Source organism: Delphinus delphis, chromosome 11 (assembly GCF_949987515.2).
Source record: "Delphinus delphis chromosome 11, mDelDel1.2, whole genome shotgun sequence".
In the NCBI taxonomy this organism is placed as follows: domain Eukaryota; kingdom Metazoa; phylum Chordata; class Mammalia; order Artiodactyla; family Delphinidae; genus Delphinus; species Delphinus delphis.
In genome coordinates, this window is record NC_082693.1 from 52153907 (window position 1) to 52176860 (window position 22954).

Sequence of the window (22954 nt, forward strand, 5' to 3'; positions counted from 1 at the left end):
TCCTATAGAAACCCAACAGCAGCTCACCCTCTCTGGACATCCCCAGTACTCCTCCACCCCTTCTATCCAGGGTACCTCAAAGAATGATTATTTTATTTTCTGCAAGATATAACTCTGTGTCAAAGTTAGAAATTAAGTAAGCTCTGAATTAATGATTGAAGTCAATATTTGTGATTAAGAAGAAGTAAATGTCTGTCAGATACTGCATGCAAAAAAAAAAAAAAAGAGTGCCATTTAGGAAGGACAAAGAGGCATCCTTGAAGGCAAATCTTGCATCTTCAAATAGAACAAAATTACAGGCAAACAATATTCATCCCAGAAGCTAATCTTGTACCCCTGCTCATAAGTCCTAGTCACCACGTGTGTGCACCTTTCACCTTGAGTCTTGAATGTTCCCAGTTTCTCTTTTTACATGTGCCTCTGGAATTTTGGTGTCTCTCATAAATACCCTTCTGATAATTGACCCCAACTTTGCTTCTGTTCCAAATTCAGTTTGGGCATTTGACTTTGGTCTTAGACCCTCTAGTCTTCCCTATAGTCTTTGTCCGTGTCCACCACGTTTTGTCTGACTGCTTACCCAGCAAGTAGAATATCCACGAAGAGATAGTCGAAGGTTTTGTTCAGACTTCCACCCAAGGCAACGGCTTGTTCAGTTAGGGGATAAGGTCCCTTCCAAATGTTATACTTACAGCTGAATTCTAAGAATCATTTCCTACTCTGAAACCTTCAGGTTTGGGGGTAGAGCAGAGTCTGAGATGGAGGCGACATTCCTATTCTAAACCATATCCATCTATTTCTTTTTTAAATTTCTTTTTATTGTAGTTGATTTACAATATTGTGCCAATCTCTGCTGTACAGCAAAGTGACTTGGTTATACACACATAGACATTCTTTTATTTCTTAATCTTGATCAAGAGTTGTATGTGTTCATATCTTTATTATAGATGCATTCATTGGAATAAAAACGTTTATTTATGTTGTTCTTTTAAAAGACACACAATGTGTCCCACTGCATTTCTACGAACGAGTTTCTTTTATGGGGTATTAGAGCGTGAAAAATATTCTCCTGAGTTTTCCTGAGCAATGGTATGACACATAACCACTAAACCTCATACTAAGAAAAGGTTAGTTAAATAAGAAATCGAAAAACCTGCCTGCAAATAATACTGTAAAAGTTTACAGTCCATCCTAACCATCAAGGATACTTTCCAGAACTTCAGGGTTTGATAGTAAAATGTATACACACAGTACACACACATATGTATGTTTCTAATAACAAAGGACTAAAGTAAAATAAACCTGCTTGTCCAAATATGGTTGCGTTACAGTCAAAGTTTTGCTTAATATTTCGAGAAGAGCTTTGAGAAGATAAATATTCTCAGCCTTGGATCTGATATCAGATGCTCATGGTGCCATCTACCGGCCGTTTGACCGAGAGACCTGGATGTGGAAAGTTGTGTTTTCGGTACAAAGCAGCCTCCACGTTGCCAAACGTCCACAGCTCCACTGTGGGGGCCCGATTCTACTTAAAATACCCAGCTGTGCTGATTTCCTTTTTCACAAAAAAGACATCCAAATTGTTGAGTGTCACCAGAATGATCAGGCATCTCATTTTGAACAGCAATGCTTCTAATAAAACAAAGTTTAAGCTACATTCTGCACTAGAAGCATAGATGGTCATCTATCTGCTCTGTCTGAGCATCAATGTGAGGAAGGGGAGTAGTCCTGGCCAAATGTGTCTTCATGGAAACATCCTCTCAGGAGCACATAGTGTTCCCAGTAGAATGAAGCTGGCGATAAAGAGGGGAGGTGGTATGTGTAGGTGCTAAAATGATTATCCCTCTGTAAAGAGCAGTGGACAGATCTTGGTCCTCCCTTCAGAAGTCATGAGGTTACTACAGGCTGCAGGAGATGGCTCACCTTTGCCAGTGACTTTCTGAGCAAGTTCTCTCATAAGGTCCATTCCTGGAGAGCAGGTCCAATGTCATCTCCCCACTGAGTGTATGCTCTTTTCATGGCATCTTTCTACTTTTCAGAAGCTAAGCTTGTTCTCCTCTTTAATGCTTTCTGTGTCTCAGGTGCAGAAGGCCCTTGTGGATAATCCACACGTCACTAATGAGCCCATTTATCATCCTGCCCGGCCCCTTGTTGAGGTGCTCTGAGTTGGGAGCTCCTGGGGGCCTGGACGTTTTCGAATGTAAGCCCATGTCAGCCACAGCCGGCGGGCTTCAGAGCTGCCCCAGCTGTTGGTTAAGCCCAGGACTAAGCAGCCATGGTCCTTTCACACAAATCAGGAAGTGTCCCGTAGGTCTCTACATGGAGACCACCTGATCAGAGACTTCTGAAATCTCTTTTTTATTAAAGAATCTATGAAGAAAGTATTTTCCAAGAATTAAATTAAATTCCAAACCTGATGTATATTTTGAGGATAAAATCCAAAATTCTGAGAGGAGGGTAGGGTCCCTCTTGAACCAAATATCAACCTGGCCCCTTTCAAAAGCTATGGTTATCTGAGATCTCTAAAAATAAGATGGTGTGGAAAATTTGGTAGATATTAGGACTCAAAGACAATTTCTTCATCCCTTCACATCAAACATGGGTCTATCTGTATGTCCTTAAAAATACTGGTATGAGTTAACACAACAATATTGGAAGCATACTGATGATTTTAGCGATCGGCCCCTCCTGAGAAACAAGAATGGAAATTTGAATGGATCTAAGTGTTTACAAGAGCACACAGTATTAAGTCCCAGACCACAACAAGAATTTAAAACAACAGGTTCTACAAGCATGAGTGATTTTTAAAATAAAGGTTGTATCCAAACATTGTTTTATTTTCAAAGGCTGGTCTCACTTCAACTGGCGCAGAAAAGGGGCCTAGAAAAAAATGGTTGTTTTTTGAAAGAAAATCTAAAAACACTCTGCTAAAATCCAACTAACGCCTGTGTGTCAGAAGATAAATGGACGATTCATTACTCGAAACAAAACAGTTGTTTTTCTACTTAAGATATCTGGGATATATATACAAGAAGCCTTTTAGAAAAGGATAAGTCTTCAATAATTTAACTAAAAATGGAGGGATACAAAATAGATTTGTGATGCACAGAGAAAGAATACAAGATAAAATAGCGACATCATTTACTGTGTTCATTTAGAGCCCAAATCCAGCTGATATAATTTGTGAATTTTCAATTTGATATACTCACAGAGGTATAAGTTTTGGTCTGGGTCTTTTGAGGATCATTCTCTTGTTTCAAGTTTTCTAAATAAAACTACCAACTTGTAAGTGCTATTTTTACTACAAATAGGAACCTAGATTATTCTAGGAGGGCACCCAAAACATGGCACACCCAAGAAAAATAGCTTCTATTGAATAAGAACCACAATCATATTTGCAAGGGCAGTGAAGAGATTATCTTTCATCACAGAGAAACTGAGATAATATATTTTCAGCTCCCAAACTCCCAGCTATCCCAAGTGTTCACGCCTCTTTTGTGACAGAAATGTACCACACATTCTGATTTTCCTTTGATCAATCCTATTATTTTCCAAGGATCTACATGTACCTAAACAGTGCAGCAAAAGGAAAATATGGTGTGTTGAATTCAATGAAAGAAAGAAAAAGAAAACGGTGAGGAAGAGAAGGAGAGAACATTCAGAGAAAAGAGAGATACAGAAAAGAGAGAGGGGAATGGAGCAGGTGAGAGAAGACAAGACAGTAAGGGGGCAGAGACAGGAAATCTAAGGAGGGAGGAAGGAAAGGTGGGGAGAGGAAGCAGGAGGGAATACAGCACAAGAAAGGTGAGAAAGGAAAAAGGAAAAAAAGCAAGAGAGAAAGGATAGAAAAAGAGGAAAAGGGAGGACAAAATTATGAGGCGGTGGGGGGAATGAAAGAGTCAACGAAGGGTAGTGGGCGATGGATCCCTGGAGAGGCTGAGGAACACAGATAATAACCTAGTTACTCAGCCGTTTAGAAACTCGTCAGGTCCGAGATGGAAGGAATATTATAGAACATCTCATCCAACACTTCAGAGTACAGATTCCAAAATAGAGGGCTGGGGAGGTTAAATAACCAAGCGGAAGTCACATAGCTAGATATCACTGTTGGAGAAAAGTCACAGAAACAAAACAAATAGGTACTTGGCCGCAGCTTTTTGATCATGAAATAAACGCTTGGGCAGCCTCCCTGCGCTTCAGGCTGCTGTTGGGCTAGTCTGAGAAACGGGACCGAGCATCCAGCGGCAGGAGGCAGTCTGCGTGCAGAGAGGATGCAGAAGCAATCATGATCCAGCATCCTCTGAGGTCATTACTCGGCTCGAAGTGAATTCCTAGCGCAACCAACAGCTTCATAATCAAATAGAAGTATCAAAAACGAAAGAGCAGTAATAACAAAACTCTAATCCCGCTGGTATTTAGAGGAGGATAAGAGCTTGAACTCCAGGGTCAGACTGCCTCCGTGTGAATCCTCACTGAGCCGCTGTCCTGCGACCTTAGCTAAGCAGTTTCTTTAACTCAGATCCCTTGTCCAAAAATTGAGATAATAATAGTATTTGCCACCCAATATCGCTGTGAGGATTAATTGAAACAATCCGTGTAGCGTGTTGACTGACAGTATCTGGCACACCAAACCAAATGGTTTGGGATTCTTGTTGGACTATTTCAGCTTCAGCGCCACCCAGCTGTGTTTAAAGCCTGGAACTGACTCTACTTCATTTTTGTAAAATACTTGATTATGAAACGCCTTTGGCATTTATTTTGAATGAATGAGGAGGGATAGTGCTAGGCTGGCATCAAGCCACTTTCAACCTCTCTCTGAGATGACCACTTGGCGAGGTTTCCCAAGCACTAGTTACCTGCTTTTTGAGACTTCAATGTCCGATGTTATCGGTCTTAGTTATGAAGGATAAACCTAATTTGGCATTTGACTTGATTGGCTGCAGACCTGCTGAATGCGATTTGTTTTGAAATGAAAATGGAAAATGGAAACGAAGGCAGGACTTATTAATTTACAAACATTAATGCTGATCTGTTGATTTTATGCTTAAAAATAGCCTTGTATCCATTTCAGCTGAGGTGCTGATCCCTCAGTGACTGCCTCCACATCTTTAATGTCACTTCTGAGTGCTCGTTTATTACAGGAAGTGAAGTAAATCAGTGGGGAGGCCGATTAGAATCCCTGTTAGAGGAAAGTGGATAAAAATGAGATTAGGGAATGTGAGTGCATCTCTAAACCACTGCACTTGACCAAACCAATTACATTTAAGTATGCCTTCTGCTCCAGCCCAAAGGAGCAAGCAGTGATTCAGGAAAAAAAGAGACTCGAACTCTGAGTGGTAAGCTATAGTCATTGGCTTCACACACACACAATACACAAACGCACACACACACACAACACACACACATACATACACACACACCACAACACACATACATACACAACACACACATACACACACACAGATATGCAACACACACATACACACATAGACACACAACACACACGCATACACACACAGACAACACACACATACACAACACACACAATACAACACACACACACCACAACACAGACAACACACACATACATACACAACACACACATACACAACACACACAACACACATACATACAAAACACACACAACACACATACACAACACACAGACAACACACACATACATACACAACACACACAATACACACACAACACACACAACATACACACAACAGACAACACACACATACATACACAACACACACATACACAACACACACAGCACACACACATACACAACACACAGACCACACACATACATACACAACACACACATACACAACACACAATACAACACACACATACATAACACACACAACACATACACAACACAGACAACACACACATACATACACAACACACAGAGATACATACACACGTACACAACACACATATACACAACACAACACACAGATAACACACATACATACACAGCACACACACAACACAAACAACACACACAACACATACACAACGCACACAACACACAGCACACACATACACAACACACACAGATACGCAACACACATACACAACACACATACAACACATACACAACACACACACACACACACACACACACAGAGCATGCATGATTTTCCTCAGGTGAAGTGGTATTTTCCCATGGTAACTTCTCCAGATGTTCTTAAACCTGCTTTCTGACAACAATACTTCCTATTTACGGTGCACATTCTAAGTCCTGGGCACTGGGCTGGGAGTTTTACGTATGTAATTTCATTTAATCTTCACAACAAATCTGTGACATGGATAGTGTTGCCCCTTTAAAGATGAGGAAATGAAAGCTCAGAGAATAATAATATTAATAATAATGCTTACTTTTAAAAATACTTACATGTGCTAGATGGTTTTACACACACTGCTCATCTAATCTTTCATGATTCTGTGAGATATGTTTTTGTCCCCATTTTAAAGATGAGGAGAATGTGGCTCATAATTATTTATAGTAGCTACCACCTATTATATACTAATTGCATACCAGGCACTGCATCACATTTTTTTAATATACAACGCATTATGCTTTTAATTCTTACAACCTAGTAACATAAATCTTATCATCTCCACTTTATAAATGAGTAAATGAGGGCACAGCAAGGCAGACAACTTGCCCAATAGCATTCAACTAAGGCAAGATGAAGCCAGGATTTTACCCAATAATAGGTAATTTCAAAGCCTGAATACTTAACCTATGCCATGCACTATCCCTACTTCATTGTCTTTCTAATTTTGCATTTATTTTTTCCTTTATTTCTAGTTAATGTAATGTAAATGTTATCTGGAGAAACTTCAGATCTGGAAGACATGGATTCAAAACCAGTTTGAAGTGGCTCTCACTGTCCAAATCTGGGACAATTTGAGCCTCAAAATAAATAATGACAGTAATGGATTATGATCCATTTGGTAAGTAGGAATTCATGAGTCCTCACTGATATGAATGAATAAATGAAGAGAACAGAAAGCTTTTCCTTAAAGTAGAAAGCCAGCCAATAAATACAGAAGGAATGATGGATCTAGAAAACCACCACAGTGGCAATCACCATAGTAATAATTAACTCTTGCAAGAAACATCAATGGATGCCAAACCTAGTGGGTGGAAGTGGAGTGAGGAATATAGTCTCAAAGTATCTCCCCACAAAGTACTTATTAATACCAGGGGGAAAATAATTTTACAACAGAGGACAAGGCAGACACTACAATCTTAATCAAGAAGTCAAAGTTGGGGTTTCCCTGGTGGCGCAGTGGTTGAGAATCTGCCTGCTAATGCAGGGGACACGGGTTCGAGCCCTGGTCTGGGAGGATCCCACATGCCGTGGAGCAACTAGGCCCGTGAGCCACAACTACTGAGCCTGCACGTCTGGAGCCTGTGCTCCGCAACAAGAGAGGCCGTGATAGTGAGAGGACCGCACACCGCGATGAAGAGTGGCCCCCGCTTGCCACAACTAGAGAAAGCCCTCGCACAGAAACAAAGACCCAACACAGCAAAAATTAATTAATTAATAAACTCCTACCCCCAACATCTTCTAAAAAAAAAAAAGTCAAAGTTAATACCACCACTCACAGGACAGACACCACATGCCAGATACAATAAAGGAAACACAGCATCCATGATATCATAGCCAAAAATGCATCCTGGGGTCTAATCATGAGAAAACATCAGAAAAACACAAATAGAGGGACAGTCTACAGAATGACAGGTGTATAATTTTCAAAAATGTCAATGTCATGAAAAGACTGAAGACATGTTCCAGAATAAGGAGACTGATGAAAACACAACTGAGTGCAACATGTGACCTTGGATTAGATTCTTTAAGGTGCCACTGGAAAAACTGGCAAAATTTAAATGGGGTCTCTGGGTGAAGAATATACATTTCTTTTAACCTTTCTTGCAACTTTAAGTTTGAAGTCTGTCAAATAAAAAATATTAAAAAAAAAAATTCAACCGGGGAGCTTCCGGGAAGATGGCGGAGGAGTAAGACGCGATCACCTTCCTCCTCACAGATACACCAGAAATACATCTACACGTGGAACAACTCCTACAGAACACCTACTGAACGCTGGCAGAAGACCTCAGACCTCCCAAAAGGCAAGGAAACCCCCACGTACCTAGGTAGGGCAAAACAAAAAAGAATAAACAGAGACAAAAGGATAGGGACAGGGCCGGCACCAGTGGGAGGGAGCTGTGAAGGAGGAAACGTTTCCACACACTAGGAAGCCCCTTCGCGGCCGGAGACTGCGGGTGGCGGAGGGTGGAAGCTTCAGAGCCCCGGAGGAGAGCACAGCCACAGAGGTGCGGAGGGCAAAGCGGGGAGAGATTCGCGCACAGAGGATCAGGGCCGACCGGCACTCACCAGCCCGAGAGGCTTGTCTGCTCACACGCCGGGGCGGGCGGGGCTGGGAGTTGAGGCTCAGGCTTCAGTCGGAGCGCCTGGAGAGGCCTGGGGTTGGCGGCGTGAACACAGCCTGCAGGGGGTTACTGCGCCACGGCTGGCCGGGAGGGAGTCCGGGGAAAAGTCTGGACCTGCCGAAGAGGCAAGAGACTTTTTCTTCCCTCTTTGTTTCCTGGTGCGCAAGGAGAGGGGATTAACACTGCTGCTTAAAGGAGCTCCAGAGACGGGCGCGAGCCGCGGCTAAAAGCGCGGACCCCAGGGACGGGCGGGAGACGCTAAGGCTGCTGCTGCCGCCACCAAGAAGCCTGTGTGCGAGCACAGGTCACTATCCACACCCGCCTTCCGGGGAGGCTCTGCAGCCCGCCACTGCCAGGGTCCCAGGATCCAGGGACAACTTCCCCGTGAGAACGCACGGCGCGCCTCAGGCTGGTGCAACGTCACGCCGGCCTCTGCCGCCGGAGGCTCGCCCCGCACTCCGTGCCCCTCCCTGCCCGCGGCCTGAGTGAGACAGAGCCCCCGAATCAGCTGCTCCTTTAACCCCGTCCTGTCTGAGCGAAGAACAGACGCCCTCAGGCGACCTACACGCAGAGGCGGGGCCAAATCCAAAGCTGAGCCCCTGGGAGCTGTGAGAACAGAGAAAGGGAAATATCTCCCAGCAGCCTCAGAAGCAGCGGATTAAAGCTCCACAATCAACTTGATGTACCCTGCATCTGTGGAATACATGAATAGACAACGAATCAGCCCAAACTGAGGAGGTGGACTTTGAGAGCGAGATTTATGATTTTTTCCCCTTTTCCTCTTTTTGTGAGTGTGTATGTGTATGCTTCTGTGTGAGATTTTGTCTGTATAGCTTTGCTTCCACCATTTGTCCTAGGGTTCTATCCGTCCGTTTTTTTTTTGTTTTTTAAATTTTTTTTCTTAATAATTATTTTTTTATTTTAATAACTTTATTAAATTTTATCTTACTTTATTTTATTTTACTTTATCTTCTTTCTTTCTTTTTTTCCTTCTTTCCCTCCTTCCTTCCTTCCTCCCTTCCTCCCTCCCTCCTTTCTTTCTTTCTTTCTTTCTTCTTCTACTAATTCATTCTTTCTACTTTTTCTCCCTTTTATTCTGAGCCATGTGGATGAAAGGCTCTTGGTGCTGCAGCCAGGAGTCAGTGCTGTGCCTCTGAGGTGGGAGCGCCAACTTCAGGACACTGGTCCACAAGAGACCTCCCAGCTCCACATAATATCAAATGGTGAAAATCTCCCAGCGATCTCCATCTCAACACCAGCACCCAGCTTCACCCAACGACCAGCAATCTACAGTGCTGGACATCCTATACCAAACAACTAGCAAGACAGGAACACAACCCCACCCATTAGCAGAGAGGCGCCTAAAATCATAATAAGTCCACAGACACCCCAAAACACACCACCAAACGTGGAACTGCCCACCAGAAACACAAGATCCAGCCTCATCCACCAGAACACAGGCACTAGTCACCTCCACCAGGAAGCCTACACAACCCACCGAACCAACCTTAGCCACTGGGGACAGACACCAAAAACAACGGGAACTACGAACCTGCAGCCTGCAAAAAGGAGACCCCAAACACAGTAAGATAAGCAAAATGAGAACACAGAAAAACACACAGCAGATGAAGGAGCAAGGTAAAACTCCACCAGACCTAACAAATGAAGAGGAAATAGGCAGTCTACCTGAAAAAGAATTCAGAATAATGATAGTACAGATGACCCAAAATCTTGGAAATAGAAGAGACAAAATGCAAGAAACATTTAACAAGGACCTAGAAGAACTAAAGATGAAACAAACAACGATGAACAACACAATAAATGAAATTAAAAATACTCTAGATGGCAATAGCAGAATAACTGAGGCAGAAGAACGGATAAGTGACCTGGAAGATAAAAGAGGGGCAATAACTACTGCAGAGCAGAATAAAGAAAAAAGAATGAAAAGAACTGAGGACAGTCTCAGAGACCTCTGGGACAACATTAAATGCACCAACATTCGAATTATAGGGGTTCCAGAAGAAGAAGAGAAAAAGAAAGGGACTGAGAAAATATTTGAAGAGATTATAGTTAAAAACTTCCCTAATATGGGAAAGGAAATAGTTAATCAAGTCCAGGAAGCACAGAGAGTCCCATACAGGATAAATCCAAGGAGAAACACGCCAAGACACATATTAATCGAACTGTCAAAAATTAAATACAAAGAAAACATATTAAAAGCAGCAAGGGAAAAACAACAAATAACACACAAGGGAATCCCCATAAGGTTAACAGCTGATCTTTCAGCAGAAACTCTGCAAGCCAGAAGGAACTGGCAGGACATACTTAAAGTGATGAAGGAGAAAACCTGCAACCAAAATTACTCTACCCAGCAAGGATCTCATTCAGATTTGATAGAGAAATTAAAATCTTTACAGACAAGCAAAAGCTGAGAGAGTTCAGCACCACCAAACCAGCTTTAAAACAAATGCTAAAGGAACTTCTCTAGGCAGGAAACACAAGAGAAGGAAAAGACCTACAATAACGAGCCAAAAACAATTAAGAAAATGGGAATAGGAACATACATATTGATAATTACCTTAAATGTAAATGGACTAAATGCTCCCACCAAAAGACACAGCTTAGCTGAATGGTTACAAAAACAAGACCTGTATATATGCTGCTTACAAGAGACCCACTTCAGACCTAGAGACACATACAGACTGAAAGTAAGGGGATGGAAAAAGGTATTTCATGCAAATGGAAACCAAAAGAAAGCTGGAGTAGCAATTCTCATATCAGACAAAATAGACTTTAAAATAAAGAATATTAGAAGGGACAAAGAAGGACACTACATAATGAACAGGGATTGATCCAAGAAGAAGATATAACAATTGTAAATATTTATGCACCCAACATAGGAGCACCTCAATACATAAGACAAATACTAACAGCCATAAAAGGGGAATCGACAGTAACACATTCATAGTAGGGGACTTTAACACCCCACCTTCACCAATGGACAGATCATCCAAAATGAAAATAAATAAGGAAACGTGAGCTTTACATGATACATTAAACAAGATGGACTTAATTGATATTTATAGGACATTCCATCCATAAACAACAGAATACACATTTTTCTCAAGTGCTCATGGAACATTCTCCAGGATAGATCGTACCTTGGGTCACAAAAATCAAGCCTTGGTAAATTTTAAAAAATTGGTATTGTATCAAGTATCTTTTCCGACCACAACACTATGAGACTAGATATCAATTACAGGAAAAGATCTGTAAAAAATACAAACACATGGAGGCTAAACAATACACTACTGAATAACGAAGTGATCACTGAAGAAATCAAAGGGGAAATAAAAAAATACCTAGAAACAAATGACAATGGAGACACGATGACCCAAAATCTATGGGATGCAGCAAAAGCAGTTCTAAGAGGGAAGTTTATAGCAACACAATCCTACCTTAAGAAACAGGAAACATCTCCAATAAACAACCTAAACTTGCACCTAAAACAATGAGAGAAAGAAGAACAAAAAACCCCCAAAGTTACCAGAAAGAAAGAAATCATAAAGATCAGATGAGAAATAAATGAAAAAGAAATGAAGGAAATGAGAGCAAAGATCAATAAAACTAAAAGCTGGTTCTTTGAGAAGATAAACAAAATTGATAAACCATTAGCCATACTCATCAAGAAAAAAACAGAGAAGACTCAATAGAATTAGAAATGAAAAAGGAGAAGTAACAACTGACACTGCAGAAATACAAAAAATCATGAGAGATTACTACAAGCAACACTATGCCAATAAAATGGACAACCTGGAAGAAATGGACAAATTCTTAGAAATGTACAACCTGCCAAGACTGAATCAGGAAGAAATAGAAAATATGAACAGACCAATCACAAGCACTGAAATTGAGACTGTGATTAAAAATCTTCCAACAAACAAAAGCCCAGGACCAGATGGCTTCACAGGCGAATTCTATCAAACATTTAGAGAAGAGCTAACACCTATCCTTCTCAAACTCATCCAAAATATAGCAGAGGGAGGAACACTCCCAAACTCATTCTACGAGGCCACCATCACCTTGATACCAAAACCAGACAAGGATGTCACAAAGAAAGAAAACTACAGGCCAATATCACTGATGAACATAGATGCAAAAATCCTCAACAAAATACTAGCAAACAGAATCCAACAGCACATTAAAAGGATCATACACCATGATCAAGTGGGGTTCATTCCAGGAATGCAAGGATTCTTCAATATATGCAAATCAATCAACGTGATACACCATATTTACAAATTGAAGGAGAAAAACCATATGATCATCTCAATAGATGCAGCCAAAGCTTTTGACAAAATTCAACACCCATTTATGATAAAAACTCTCCAGAAAGCAGGCATAGAGGGAACCTTCCTCAACATAATAAAGGCCATGTATGACAAACTTACAGCCAAAATCGTCCTCAATGGTGAAAAACTGAAACCATTTCCACTAAGATCAGGAACAAGGCAAGGTTGCCCACTCTCACCACTATTATTCAACATAGTTTTGGAAGTTTTAGCCACAGAAATCAGAGAAGTAAAGAAATAAAAGTAATTCAAATTGGAAAAGAAGAAGTATAGCTGTCACTGTTGGCAGATGACATGATACTATACATAGAGAATCCTAAGGATGCTACCAGGAAACTACTAGAGCTAATCACTGATTTTGGTAAAGTTGCAGGATACAAAATTAATGCACAGAAATCTCTGGCATTCCTATACACTAATGATGAAAAATCTGAAAGTGAAATTAAGAAAACACTCCTATTTACCATTGAAACAAAAAGAATAAAATATCTAGGAATAGACCTACCTAAAGAGACAAAAGACCTATATGCAGAAAATTATAATACACTGATGAAAGAAATTAAAGATGATACATATAGATGGAGAGATATACCATGTTCTTGGATTGGAAGAATAAACATTGTGAAAATGACTCCACTACCCAAAGCAATCTACAGATTCAATGCAATCCCTATCAAACTACCACTGGCATTTTTCACAGAACTAGAACAAAAAATTTCACAATTTGTATGGAAACACAAAAGACCCCAAATAGCCAAAGCAATCTTGAGAAAGAAAAATGGAGGTGGAGGAATCAGGCTCCCTGACTTCAGACTATACTACAAAGCTACAGTAATCAAGACAGTGTGATACTGGCACAGAAACAGAAATATAGATCAATGGAACAGGATAGAATGCCCAGAGATAAACCCATGCACATATGGTCACCTTATCTTTGATAAAGGAGGCAAGAATATACAGTGGAGAAAAGACAGCCTCTTCAATAAGTGGTGCTGGGAAGACTGGACAGCTACATATAAAAGAATGAAATTAGAACACTCCCTAACACCATACACAAAAATAAACTCAAAATGGATTAAAGACCTAAATGTAAGGCCAGACACCATCAAACTCTTAGAGGAAAACATAGGCAGAACACTCTATGACATAAATCACAGCAAGATCCTTTTTGACCCACCTCCTAGAGAAATGGAAATAAAAATAAACAAATGGGACCTAATTAAACTTAAAACTTTTTCACAGCAAAGGAAACCATAAACAAGGTGAAAAGACAACCCTCAGAATGGGAGAAAATATTTGCAAATGAAGCAACTGACAAAGGATTAATCTCCAAAATGTATAAGCAGCTCATGCAGCTCAATAACAAAAAAACAAACAACCCAATCCAAAAATGGGCAGAAGACCTAAATAGGCATTTCTCCAAAGAAGGTATACAGATTGCCAACAAACACATGAAAGGATGCTCAACATCACTAATCATTAGAGACATGCAAATCAAAACTACAATGAGGTATCACCTCACAACTGTCAGAATGGCCATCATCAAAAAATCTACAAACAATAAATGCTGGAGAGGGTGTGGAGAAAAGGGAACCCTCTTGCACTGTTGGTGGGAATGTAAATTGATACAGCCACTATAGAGAACAGTATGGAGGTTCCTTAAAAAACTAAAAATAGAACTACCCTGCGACCCAGCAATCCCACTACTGGGCATATACCCTGAGAAAACCATCATTCAAAAAGAGTCATGTACCAAAATGTTCATTGCAGCTCTATTTACAATAGCCAGGACATGAAAGCAACCAAAGTGTCCATCAAGAGATGAATGGATAAAGAAGATGTGGCACATATATACAATGGAATATTACTCAGCCATAAAAAGGAAGGAAACTGAGTTATTTGTAGTGAGGTGGATGGACCTAGAGTCTGTCATACAGAGTTAAGTAAGTCAGGAAGAGAAAAGCAAATACCGTATGCTAACACATATATATGGAATCTAAAAAAAAAAAAAAAAAAAGTGGTCATGAAGAACCTAGGGGCAAGATGGTAATAAAAATGCAGACCTACTAGAGAATGGACTTGAGGATACGGGGAGGGGGAAGGGTAAGCTGGGACAAGGTAGGAGAGTGGCGTGGACATATATACACTACCAAATGTAAAATAGATCGCTAGTGGGAAGCAGCCGCATAGCTTAGGGGGATCAGCTCGGTGCTTTGTGACCACCTAGAGGGGTGGGATAGGGAGGGTGGTAGGTAGGGAGACGCAGGAGGGAAGAGATATGGGGACACATGTATATGTATAACTGATTCACTTTGTTATAAAGCAGAAACTAACACACCACTGTAAAGCAATTATACTCCAATAAAGATGTTAAAAAAAAAAAGAAACAGGTGTGTCTGGACATAGGGCAAAATTTGATTAATAGCACGAATGTGGAAATCAAAGTACCATACTGGAAATATTGGATAAATATCAATACTCAATAGATAACTTGGTTGATTTGTCATTTGAATAGAAAAACTAAGATAGAGGAAAAATGAAACTACGTAGAATATTTGAAAGTCTCATCATCACAGATATTTCACTGATATACTGGAAATCCCTAGACAGGACCTGACCTTAAATATAGATGGATATGGGAAAAATAACTGCTGTGTTATCTCTCTTTGAAACAAGCTCCCTGTAACTTCTGGGGAGCACACAAAGTTAACGAGAGATAAATTCCACCTTTTGGGGAACTCTTAAGCACTTTTAAAGTTGTAGTTCGGGCTTCCCTTGTGGCGCAGTGGTTGAGAGTCTGCCTGCCGATGCAGGGACACGGGTTTGAGTCCTGGTCTGGGAGGATTCCACATGCCGCGGAGCAACTGGGCCCGTGAGCCACAACTACTGAGCCTGCGCGCCTGGAGCCTGTGCTCCGCAACGAGAGGCCGCGATAGTGAGAGGCCCGCGCACCGCGATGAAGAGTGGCCCCTGCTCGCTGCAACTGGAGAAAGCCCTCGCACAGAAAGGAAGACCCAACACAGCCAAAAATAAATAATAAATAAATTAATTAAAAAAAAATAAAGTTGTAGTTCATCTTAATAAAGTGTCAACACAGAAAGCCAACCAGTATTCACCTCAGCCCAGAAAGAATTCTTCCTATCCAAAGAGACTGAAGTTAGATTGGATTAGAAAGGAATTTCCCTCTTTATCTTCAGAAATTTTAGAATTCCTTCTTTTATTATTACTCCTTCTCTTTCTCTCCTGGAAGGCTGATCTGTTCCTACTTTTTTCTTACTGATGCGTCTCATCCTACTCCAAAGAAAGAGAGTTGAGGTTTAGACAGATCACAGACTACGTTTCATTGTTCAGTTACTGTAAAAGGGGCATAAGGATCCTGTAAACACTGCTAACTTTTCTTAAACATCCTTAGTATCTTTCTTAGGTAACTTTTCATTCTAGTTCAGGTGGTGTCTGTGTCTGTGTATGTGTGTGTGTACATGTGTGTAGGCACATGTTAGAAATGATAATATATTTTTAAAACACAAAATAACTTTCTTCAAAAATGTACCTACTATTAAGTGACTCTGGGAGGCCGTATGCTTATTCCAGTTTTTTTTTTTTTAAGTCTTTATTGAATTTGTTACAATATTGCTTCTCTTTTATGTTTTGGTTTTTTGGCCGCAAGGCATGTGGGATCCTAGCTCCCCCACCAGAGATTGAACCCGCACCCCGTCCATTGGAAGGCAAAGTTTTAACCACTGGACCACCAGGGAAGTCCCTGCTTATTCCAGTTTTGAGGCATTTGTTCATGAAGATATTTCTAAAGCCTGGCTACATTGACAGGAATATAGTCATTCGACAATATAATCTCTGTTGGGTTCATCAATCTCAGTTAAATAAATATTGAATACATCAGTTAAATAAATCAATTTAAGCTAAATAAAATTACGGCACAAACATACAATGGAAAGTATTCCCAACTCAGCCGCTGTTAAAAAGAATTATTTAGCTCACCTCCAGGATACATTAAGTGAAAAAAGACAGATGCAACACTGTGTGTAGTGTGCTACCATTTACATGAGGGGAAAGAAGAATATGTATGTATATGTTTATAAAAGCACAAACTTTTTCTGAAAGGACACATAGGAAACTTTGCCTGTGGTGGGTAAAGGGAGTGTGGCCAGAGGAGGAGGAATGGAAGGACAGAAACCTATTTGTTCCTGTGTCTGAATTTATCATGCATATGTTTTACCCATTCAACAAAAAGGCAAAAGAATCACAAAGAAGTCTCCCTCAGTCCCCTTTTTAGTAGCCATGTGGTAGAGTGCTCTACGGACACAAGGTTGAGCTTTGGGGTAAGCCAGGTTAAGATGTGAATACACATGCTAACTGAGAGACTTCCTGTGGGTCCTTTAACTTCCCTGAAGTTCTCTTCTCTGTGACATGGGGGAGATGATAACTACTTTAGGGTTGCCTCGGGATTAACGAAAACAAGGAATGGAAAAACGCAGCAGGCACTCAGAAAACCCTAAGCCCGAATTCCTCCCTGCATGTAGGAAGGGACTTGCTTTGGTTATATGACGTCCTTAATCATTTTTAAAGAGTTAATTGATTGCAGCCTGTTCTTTTCCATCTCTGCCACATCCAAAGGTTGTAAACAAGACTTTAAGGAGAAACGCCTCACTATGCCACAGGGAGCAAATCTTGGTGCCTCAAAATCAAGATCCCAGTTGAGGCATTACCATGAGGGAAAGGTGGATTTGAAGAAAAAAGAGGGAAAGGAACTTTTACTACTTGTCTTGGTACATGAAATTTCACCATTAAATTTATCTTTTATATCCCAGTGGCTAGTAAATTCCTAGCAGCCTTGGCATAGATGATTCTTAAACCTCATCTGCTAACACTTTGCAGGGAATTAGTTTAAGCAATTAAAATCTTTCCCTTACCCAAACACCACCATCCATAAAATAGAGGACTGGTGAAAGGGAAGGTCGAGCAGCCTCTGGTCCAGTTCAAGCTGCTAGTTGATACACTTTTAAAAGTAATTTTATCCTTAAGACCTTTTACTGGGGGCTTTCCTGGTGGCGCAGTGGTTAAGAATCCGCCTGACAATGCAGGGGACACAGGTTCAAGCCCTGGTCCGGGAAGATCTCACATGCTGCGGAGCAACTAAGCCCATGCGCCACAACTACTGAGCCTGCGCTCTAGAGCCTGTGAGCCACAACTACTGAAGCCCGCGCCTAGAGCCTGTGCTCTGCAACAAGAGAAGCCACCGCAGCGAGACACCCGTGCCACCGCAACGAAGAGTAGTCCCTGCTCCCTGCAACTAGAGAAAGCCGCGCACAGCAACGAAGAACCAAAGCAGCCAAAAAAATAAATAAATAAAATTAAAAATTAAAAAAAGACCCTTTACTGCCATCTGCTGGACAACTGTAGGTATCAACTGTCCAGATTCTCCCACTGACTACAAGACAATGGCACCCCCTGGAATTGTGAGACACAAGGCCCACACAACTGTGAGCAACAGCTCAAAACAAGCTTCATAGTTTTGCCAAGGCACTACTCATGCAGCACAGGCACCATTGATAAGTGGCTGTCACCTTTAGGTGTGGGTTCGCATGAATTCTTCCCTGCAAAGACTTTTCTTGCCCATCCATGATACTGGACTGAATGTTGCTCCCTTTTTCCAGAACCTCTAGACTGGGAATATCTGCAGGGCCCCTTCAGATCATTTTAAAGACCCCTTTAGGGGTCCATGACCTCCCCAGGTGAAAAAGCTTTTAAGGAGTGTGAATTCATCTTTCCATCATTGCTTGAGGCAGCACCATAAATTGTGACAGTCATAGAAAGCCAATGGAATACAGCATCGTATGCAAGCTCTGTGGATGCAAAACAGATCTGACTAGGTGCCATCAAAACAAGGAACTGACCACTAGTAACTGCTGAGGTCTCGGGTGCTGGGGAGCAGGGCGAGGAGAGGAGGGGAAAGAAGTCCTGTGGGGCTCACGCAGCTGGCCAGCTCCGCATCGCAAAGACAGAAATGAGGTTTGGCTTCATTTCAGCCCACTGATTGCTTTACTTCAAATTACCCTAACTACTTAGCATGGTAAATTAAGTTGAAACCCCCAAAAGTTTGCAGAGGATGTCATCTAATCTGATTAAAAGGAATATTCCCGTCACAAGCAAGGGAGGAAATGGAAATTACTCTGAGTGCACTGCTATTAAATAATTTGCATAGACTTGCATATGCTATGCATCAGAAAAGCATATGCTATTTAGATTTAATGAAATAATTTTCCCTCTCTAAAGACTGCTGCAGCCTCTGTCCTTCCCTATCTGTCTTTTTCTTTTCTCATCTACCTCTTTTTGAATGTTAAAATTATTTCATGGGAAGAGTATATGGTTGTGCACAAATTACGTGAAATATGCTAATAATCTCCCTGCTGGCAGGGCTGGGAGGTACTAAAACTGCATTGCCAAACTTCCCCTGTGCCCTCCCCCGTGTCTCCCTCACATAATTAAAGGCTCCCTTAATAGCCTTTAAAAGGTTCAACTTGATTCATTTGGGGCTTCCATTGATGGGGGAGGGTGGTTAAAACCAATCCTTTGGCTCTACTTTCCAAGTGATGTTTTCCTAACAGTAAGGAATTGCATCTAAATCAAAATGAAAATGAAAGGAAAAAATCACCAACAAGCTCATGTCATCCCCGTCTGTTGAGTCTATGATGCTGCCATTGTGGTTGCACATGTACAATAATCACCCTTGAAAGATTTTTGTGCTTGCTCTGCTTTTCAAGGTTCAAAACCCTTGATGAATGTTGGCTGCTGTTAAAGCATCACCCCCATTTTTATCAATGGAGACAAGGAAGCCCCGCTAGATGATCATGATGCCTTAGTGGCAGGGGGGTTGGATGGGAGATGAAATCTATCTATATTTATATTCTCTGTAGATATACACTAGTTTGGGGTAATATTTTAGCAGATCTCATGTTCAGTTGTAATGTAGCCAACAGAGGAATTCTAGTGAATTCCCCAACAAAATTACATTAGGATCAAATGTGATCGTTATAAACACTATCCAGATGTTGGGGATGGACTGGATATAACTCTTTAAGCCCCAAATTACAGTATAATAAATGCAAGCATGGGGATCTGCCAATACATCTGAACTTCATGTCGGAAACCAGGTCTGACCTTAATTTAACTCTATAAGGAACTAAGAGTTTCCCCACTTGTATAGTTAGGATGCATCCAAATATCTCCAAGTGCTACACTGTCACGAGTTTTATCACTTACTTGAAGAATGACCATATTGAATTCTGGCATCAAGCCAATCCTAGTGCAAGCATTTTATTAACACATTTAGAAAGGAAACAGAGTTGCAAATAGAAATAACTATTGAGGTTATGAAACAAACCTGTGAAATGAAATACAATACAATATTAAGATCACATTTGTCCTTGGTAAATCTCAGGGAGTTAAGATGCTATAATAAGCACTAAAATATTTTACTATATAAACCAGGGATGCAAACTAGCACAGCTCACAGAGAAAGCAAGGAAAAACTTCATCCTCTGCCCCTGAAATTTTTTTTCTATACTCAGTGCTGATATAAATGGATAACTTTGTATTATAGCTCAAGATCAGTATTGAATGCATTCTAATTAGAATGTTTGTGGTTATGAGGGAAGATGAATATTTCAAATATTCTAGTGTCAATTTTTATTTAAAAAAGCAGGCACTCTGGAAAGCTAGACTCCACAGATGAATCAAGCTATGGAGTAAATAGTCAACTACAACATGCCTACTAGCTGCATGATATTGTGTTGATGTTGCTAAAAGAAACAGAAAGTAAAAGGCAACGATTTAAGGAGTGCCAAGTATGCATCAAGTTCTTTAAGAAATATAAGCTTTTTTATCTGGATACATCAAACCATAGAATGGTCTCTTCCCTGGAGAAACTTAATATACTGTGCCAAAGACATGAGATATGCAACCCTCCCAAATTCAGAAGTTAAATCCCAAACAAAATAATAGGTGTCACAAGTCAGCATAAGTACAGCTTTGAGGGGCTCTGGGTGTCTCCTACCACCAACTTTCCAAACAACAACAACAAAAGCTATCTGTAGCAGTCAAAACGCATTGAAAAACACAAGAAATCAGCTACCAAAAAAAAAACAAAAACGTGTGAAACCTACAGCATTATAATTGTTAACTAAGAGTATTTTTTAAAATCATACATTTGTTTGCAAAAAGAAATTAAATATCTATCACCATCACATTTACATGGTCTGGGACCTCTTCCTCTGCTCCTTCCCGACCTCCTTCCCCAATATTTTCATCACTCAGTATATGACTTTGAGGCAGACAAAGAGTACAAAGGAGTTTCAAGAAGGGAAGTTTGTCTGAGATTGAAGAACTTGGATGAGCCAGCACCGTGAGCTTCAAGATATTCTCAGCAGAACAACCTAAATGTCCATCAATAGATGAATGGATAAACAATATGTGGTATATCCATACAATAGAATATTATTCAGCCATTAAAATGAATGAAATCCTGACGCATGCCACAACCTTGAAAAGATTATGCTAAGTGAAAGAAGCCAAACACAGAAGGATGAACACTGTATAATTCCACTTGTATGAGGTATACTTAGAATAGGCAAATTCATAGAGACAGAAAGTCAAACAGTGGTTACTGGAGGCTGAGAGGAGGGTGGAATGGGGAGTTATTGTTTAACTGGGACAGAGTTTCTGTTTCAGATAATGGAAAATTTCTGGAAATGGATAATGGTGATGGTTGCACCACATTGTGGATGTACTTAATACCAGTGAATTGTACACTTAAAAACAGATTAAATGGTAAATTTTATACTATGTGTATTTTATCATAAAAAAAGATGTTCTCAGGGGAAAAGCCAGTGGAAGCCAGGGTGCGTGGCAGTGATAGGCCCGGAGTACATAAGGGAAAGATGAGTGAGTGTAGGTAGAGCAGGCTTGCGGAAAGCTGATTTCCTCCCAGGGTCAGTCAGGTAACTGTGTAGAAAACGACAGGGTGTAGGGATTACTGTGAGAACTTAGAAGTGCCTGACCCACCTAAAAGCAATATTCAATTTTAAAAAAGGAGCTCTTTGCCACATCTGCTGCAAGAATGAAGACCATTCTCAACAATCAGACTGTCGACATTCCAAAAAATGTCCACGTTACTCCAAAGGGACACACGGTTATTGTGAAGGGCCCCAGAGGCACCCTGCAATGGGGCTTCAATCACATCAGTGTAGAACTCAGTCTCCTTGGAAAGAAAAAGAAGAGTCTCCAAGTTGACAAATGGTAGGGAAATAGAAAGGAACTGGCAACTGTTTACACTATCTGTAGTCATGTATAGAACATGATCAAGGGTGTTACAATGGGCTTCCGTTATACATGAGGTCTGTGTATGCTCACTTCCCCATCAACGTTGTTATTCAGGAGAATGGTTCTCTTGTTGAAATCTGAAATTTTGGGGGTGAAAAATACATCCGCAGGGCTCAGATGAGGCCAGGCGTTGCTTGTTCAGTATCTCAAGCCCAGAAAGATGAGCTGATTCTTGAAGGAAATGATATTGAACTTGTGTCAAATTCAGCTGCTTGCTGCATCGCACGGGGAGATCAGCTCAGTGTTTTGTGACCACCTAGAGGGGTGGGGTAGGGAGGGTGGGAGGGAGACGCAAGTGGGAGGGGACATGGGGATATATGTATACATATAGCTGATTCACTTTGTTATACGGCAGAAACTAAAACAACATTGTAAAGCAATTATCCTCCAATAAAGATGTTTAAAAAAAATTCAGCTGCTTTGATTTAGCAAGCCACAACAGTTAAAAACAAGGACATCAGAAAATTTTTGGATGGTATCTATGTTTCTGAAAAAGGAACAGTTCAGTAGGCTGATGAACAAGATCCGAGTGGTCTGGCTACAGAAACAGAAAGATACCAGATGATTCTTCAGACTCATTTGTGATATATTAAAGATTCAATAAAAGCTCTTTTGATTTGGGACTTTTTCTTAAAAAAAAAAAAAGTAAACACTGCACAAACCATCTTCAGGGCAAGGGTACCAATTTTTCACTCCTATTATCAGCCATCAATGTGATGTCAGAACTAAA

General features: G+C 40.7%; 1 pseudogene; it reads left to right on the forward strand.

Moving 5' to 3' along the window:
* Window positions 1–21961: 21961 nt before the first annotated feature.
* On the forward strand, window positions 21962–22734 carry LOC132433233 (large ribosomal subunit protein uL6-like; annotated as a pseudogene).
* The last annotated feature ends 220 nt before the right edge of the window (window positions 22735–22954 follow it).